Below are 6,093 nucleotides of genomic sequence, written 5' to 3'. Positions count from 1 at the left end.
AGTGTATGCTGTTCCTGCCTGCATCTTACATCCTGCCACTATGTGTTGGACTGTCTCTGAGGCCTCTCTGCACAGTCTGCACCTTGGGTCCTCTCTAGTGTGGTAGACCCCTGCTTCAATGGATCTGGTGCTCAGTGCCTGTTCCTGTGCTGCTATGATCAGTGCCTCAGTGCTGTCTTTTAGTCCAGCCCTTTCCAGCCACTGGTAGGATTTCCCAATGTCAGCCACCTCAGCTATCTGTCGATGGTACATCCCATGCAGGGTCTTGTCTTGCCATGGCACTTCTTCTGCTTGGTCTTCCTCCCATGTCTGCTGCTGCCTCAGGCATTCTCTCAGCAGCTCATCTTTGGGGGCCATCTTACTGATGTACTCCTGGATGTTCCGGGTTTCGTCCAGGACAGTGGCTTTGACGCTCACCAAGCCCTGCCCGCCTTCTTTCCGGCTGGTATACAGTCTCTGGGTGTTGGACTTGGGGTGGAAACCTCCGTGCATTGTGAGGAGCTTCCGGGTCTTCACATCGGCAGCCTCCATGTCCTCCTTTGGCCAGCTCACTATACCGGCAGGGTATCTGATGACCGGCAGGGCGTATCTGTTGATGGCGTGGATCTTGTTCTTCCCACTGAGCTGGCTCTTCAGGACCTGTCTTATCCTTTGGTGATACTTGGATGTTGCTGTCTTCCTTGCCTCCTCATCATGGTTTCCATGTGACTGTGGGACGCCAAGGTACTTGTAGCTGGTCTGTATGTCTGCTATGTGGCCCGCTGGTAGTTCCACCCCATCAGTCTTGACTACCTTCCCTCTCTTCACTACCATCCGGCCACACTTCTCCAGTCCGAATGACATCCCGATATCCTCACTGTAGATCCGCGTCAGGTGGATTAGCGAGTCGATGTCTCGTTCATTCTTAGCATACAGCTTGATGTCATCCATGTAGAGGAGGTGGCTGATGGTAGTTCCACTCCTGAACCTGTACCCGTATCCAGTCCTTGTGATTATCTGGCTGAGGGGGTTTAAGCCTATGCAGAACAGCAGCGGGGACAGTGCATCACCTTGGTATATGCCGCACTTGATGGCCACTTGTGCAAGCTGCCTTGAGTTGACTTCTAGTGTTGTCTTCCATAGTCCCGTTGAGTTCTTGAGGAAGGTCCTTAGTGTCCTGTTGACTTTGTATAGCGCCAGACATTCACAGATCCACGTGTGCGGCATTGAGTCGTAGGCTTTCCTGTAGTCAATCCAGGCTGTGCTCAGATTGGTCTGTCTAGACCTTGAGTCTTGGGCGACTGCTCTATCTATGAGCAACTGGTGTTTTGAGCCTCTGGTGTTGTTCCCAATGCCCTTCTGAGCTGTGCTCATGTACTGGCCCATGTGGTCCTGTAGCTTGGCAGCTATGATGCCTGATAGGACTTTCCATGTTGTGGGGAGGCAGGTTATTGGCCGGTAGTTGGCCGGTTCTGTCCCCTTGCAGGGGTCTTTCATGATCAGCACTGTCCTTCCTTGTGTTAGCCAGTTTGGGTGGGAGCCTGCTGCTAGCAGCTGGTTCATCTGTGCTGCTAGGCGTTCATGCACTGCTGTTAGTTTCTTTAGCCAGTAGGTGTGGATCATGTCTGGTCCAGGTGCTGTCCAGCTCTTCATGTTCTTGACCCGCTGCTGGATGTCTTCTACTGTGATGGTGACTGGTTTCTGTTCTGGGAGATTGCTGTGCTCTGTTCTCAGGTCCTGCAGCCACTTTGCACTGGTGTTATGAGTCTTCTCTTTCTCCCATATGTTCTTCCAGTACTGTTCAGTTTCTGCTGCTGGTGGCTCTGCTGTTATTGTGTTGTTGCACTGCAGTTGGGAGTACACCTTGGATGGTTCTTTGGAGAACAGGGCATTTACTTTTTTGGCCTCTGCTTCTCTAGTGTATCTCCTTAGCCTGGTAGCCAGTGCTGTGAGCCTTTGTTTAGCAGTCTCTAGGGCTTCAGATGGAGTCAGGCCCTTGTATTTTTTCAGTAGCCGAGTCTTATCCTTAATCTCTACACCCTTCTGTAGTTCCACCATTTATATATATATAAATATATATATATAAAATAGCTTACAAGGCAAGTGGCGGGGGGAGCGGGACTTGGACCCATTCTGGGCGTCACCAAAAATCATACAAACCTGACTGGCCCTGTGACTGTGGCCAGGTAGCCCTCCCCTTTGGAACCGTAACCCTATTCAGAGAAATCCTACCCTTTCGAGCCCTCCCCTCTGGAACTGTAACCCTAGCACAAGAAGGTCTATCATTTGGAATCCTTACCCGAGCAATCAGAGCCCTACCTTTTGAAACCCTATCCCAAGAAATCGTACCATGCAGAACCCTAGCTCTAGCCCTGAAAGCCCCTTCCTCTGCAACTAATACCCGAGTTCGGGAAGACCTACAATTTAGAACCTTATCGCTATCCAGAAAGACCTACCATTTGGAACCCTAACCCTCAGCAGTGAAAGTAGGGCGGTCTGGTCCAGTATGCCGTACCAGCAAGATATTTATAGCGGGTGCAGCGACCTGGAAAGAACAGGAGGAGCTGAGCTGCTCTGGCGTGACTGTACTGCCCCCAGCCCCGCCCCTGCCCTTCTATGGAGCTGTGTCTCCTCTGGCTCCATCTATACAGGAGCAGCCTCGCCAGAGGACAGGGCTGGGATGTGGGGCTTGGAGTTCTACTCCTTTCCCTGCTAGAAGGGGCAATGGGGAAAGGAGCAGAATGCCGACAGCAACTCTGGTGGCTGTACTGCCCCCAGCCCTGACCTCCGGTCAGGCTGCCACTGTACAGATGGAGCCAGAGGAGAAGCAGCTCCATGAAAGGACAGGGGGGGGGCTAAGGGTTCTGCTCCTTTCCCCACTACGGTTCCAAAGTCTCTGGTGCAGCAGGAGGAGGACAGAGCCTGTCCCCCCGTCCAGGTAATGTGGGATGGATCAGAGGGAGGGGACGGGGAGAGCATAGGGGACCCAGGCTGGGGGTGGGGTGGGGAGCAGTGACATGGAGGGTCATGTGGGAAGGTCATGTGTCCCCCCTTAGCTGGTGCCCCCTCTCCCATACTGGTAAGAAATGGATTCTACTTGCACCACTGCTAACCCTAGCCCTGAGAGCACCACCTCGGGAACCCAATCCCTATCCCAACACGTCCTACTGTTTGGAACCCTAGTTTGGGGAGCACTGTTCTCTGGAACAAGACTCTTGTGCACAGACCTCTAACCCCTTATAACTTTCTATTCTGACAAGTCCTGCCATTTGAAATCATAACCCTACCCAGGGGAGCACTAACCACTGGAACCCTAACCCTATCCTGAAAAATCGTACCATTTGCAACCTACCCCTAGCCCAGGGAGCCCTATCCACTAAAACCCAAGCCCAGTGAAGCCTACTGATAGGAACCCGAACCAAGCTCCAAGTACCCCACCCATAGGAGCTGTCAGGGTTCCTCCTCCACTCTGAACTTTAGGGTACAGATGTGGGGACCTGCATAAACACTTCTAAGCTTAACTACCAGCTTAGATCTCATTTTGCTGCCACCATCCAGATTCCTCAGTCTGGAACACCCCCTTTCCTCCCAAAACCTTTCCCTCCCTGGGTAGCCTTGAGAGACTTTTTCACCAAGTTCCTGGTGAACACCGATCCAACCCCTTGGATCTTAACACAAGGAGAATTTAACCATCCCCCCTCCTTTCCCCCACAGGTCCGTGTGACCAAATCTAGTCCATTGGATCTATAAACAAGGACGAAAAATCAACTAAGGTGCTTAAAAGAACGCTTACTAATTAAAGAACAGAAACGTAAAAATCACTTCTGTAAAATCAGGATGGAATAAATACTTTCACAGCCGTTGCATTAAATCAGATCAATATAGCCAGCAGGACACGCCACTCTGACTTCGTCAGAATTGCCCCGCTAAAGCTAAAGACGGGTAAATTGCTGCTTCAGCAACAGGAACATTAAAGTTCCGAAGAACAACAAAATAAAACTTAACAGCCGCCGTGCTGGCCTTAGTATACAAGTTTGAATTGCAGATGATGGTATCAGAAAGATTTTGAGAGCAGCTGGATTGATTGTCTGTCCCTCTTTAGTCCACCAAGACGAGAGACAACTTCACAAAAACAAAGAGCACAAACAAAAGACTTCTCCCCACCAAGATTTGAAAGTATCTTGTCCCCTTATTGGTCCTTTGGGTCAGGTGTCAGCCAGGTTTCCTGAGCTTCTTAACCCTTTACAGGTAAAAGGATTTTGGTGTCTCTGGCCGTGAGGGATTTTATAGTATTGTACATAGGAGGGCTTTTCCCTTCCCTTTACAGTTATGACAGGAGCCCTAATCATTGCAACTGTAACCCTAGCTCCATTTGTTCTATCCATAGGAACCCTAACCCTAGGGCAGGAGGCTCTACCCACAGGAAATCTAACCCTGGGGAGGGAGGAGCCCTGCCCATAGGAACCCTACTCTAGGGGTGGTAGGGAGCCCTACCCAATGCAGTCAACCTGTGGAACTCCTTGCCAGAGGATTTTGTGAAGGCCAAGACTATAACAAGATTCAGAAAAGAACTAGATAAATTCATGGATGATAGGTCCATCAATGGCTATCAGCCAGGATGGGCAGGGATGGTGTCCCTAGCCTCTGTTTAACAGAAGCTGGGAATGCGCAACAGGGGATGGATCACTCAATGATTGCCAGTTCTGTTCTGTTCATTCCCTCTGGGGCACCTTCCATTGGCCACTGTCAAAAGATAGGATATTGGGCTAGGTGGACCTTTGCTCTGACCCAGTATGGCCGTTCTTCTCTTCTTAGGAACCCTAATCCATAGGAACCCTAACCCTGGGGGCAGGGAAGAGCCCTACTCATAGGAACCCTAGCCTTAGGGCAGGGAGCCCCACCCATCAAAACCGTAACCATAGCTTCATTTACCCTAACTATAGGAACCCTAATCCTGGGAGGAGGGGAGCCCTATCCAATAAACCCCTAACTCGGGGGTGGGGGGGAATCCTACCCATAGCAACCCAAACCCTATCTCCAAGTACCAAACCCTTAGGAACTCTAACCCTCGGGCAAGGAGTCTTAATCAACAGGAACCCTAACCCTTGGATGGGGAGCCCTATCCATAAGAAACCTAACACTGGGGAAGGGAGCCTTACCCATAGCAACTGTAACCCTAGCTCCCTTAACCTTACCCATAGAAACACTAAGTCTAGGGTGGGGAGCCATACCCACAGGAACCCTAACCCTAACTACAAGTAACCTAACCTTAGCCATCCAAACTTAGCTCCAAGGACCCTATTATAGCCACCTAAACCCTAGGGCAGGGAACCCTACCCATGGCAACCCCAACGCTAGCTCCATTTACACTACCCACAGAAACCCTTATCCTAGGGATGGGAACCCTACCCTTAGGAACCCAAACTCTAGCTCCAAGTACCCTAACCTGTAGCTTAGTGGGCTAGATTGCCTTTATTATATTCACTGCTTTGCATTATATTCTGCTTTGCATTATATCCAGCAGTAATGCAAGAAACCTACAGGCCTGTATCCTGTGAGAGATTAGCTTCAGCAAGTTAGCATAAGGTTTTAGGTCTATGAGCTTTGAACAGATAAACTGTGCACAGATAAACGGCCTAATGGAAACCTCCAATACCGGGGAGCTGAAAATAGAGTGTTTAGGGGGAATTTCTGACCAGGAACAGGACCCAACTAGGGAGCCCTACCCATACCCATCCAAACCCTAAGTACCATACCCCATGAATCCTAACCCCACAGTTGGGAGCTGCACCTGTAGGATCCGTAACCCTAGCTGCAAGAACCATACCAGTAGGAACCCTAACTCTAGCCCAGGGCATCCTAGTCTCAGAAACTCTAATGCTGGCCCGGGGAGCCTTCCCCTTCCGAACCCTAACCCTCGTCCAGGGAGCCCAACCCTCTGGAAGCCTAACCCTAGGATGTGGAGTCATAACCTTTGGAACCTTAACTCTAGCCTGGGGAGCACAGCCCTTTGAAACCATACACTTAGCGCCTGGAGTGTTATGTTTTGGAACTAAAACCCTAGACCCAAGAGCCCCACCATCTGGAACCCTGTCCCTATCCCTAATAGTCCTA

Source organism: Chelonoidis abingdonii, chromosome 7 (assembly GCF_003597395.2).
Source record: "Chelonoidis abingdonii isolate Lonesome George chromosome 7, CheloAbing_2.0, whole genome shotgun sequence".
NCBI classification, from domain to species: Eukaryota; Metazoa; Chordata; order Testudines; family Testudinidae; genus Chelonoidis; species Chelonoidis abingdonii.
This window is presented reverse-complemented; position numbering follows the sequence as displayed.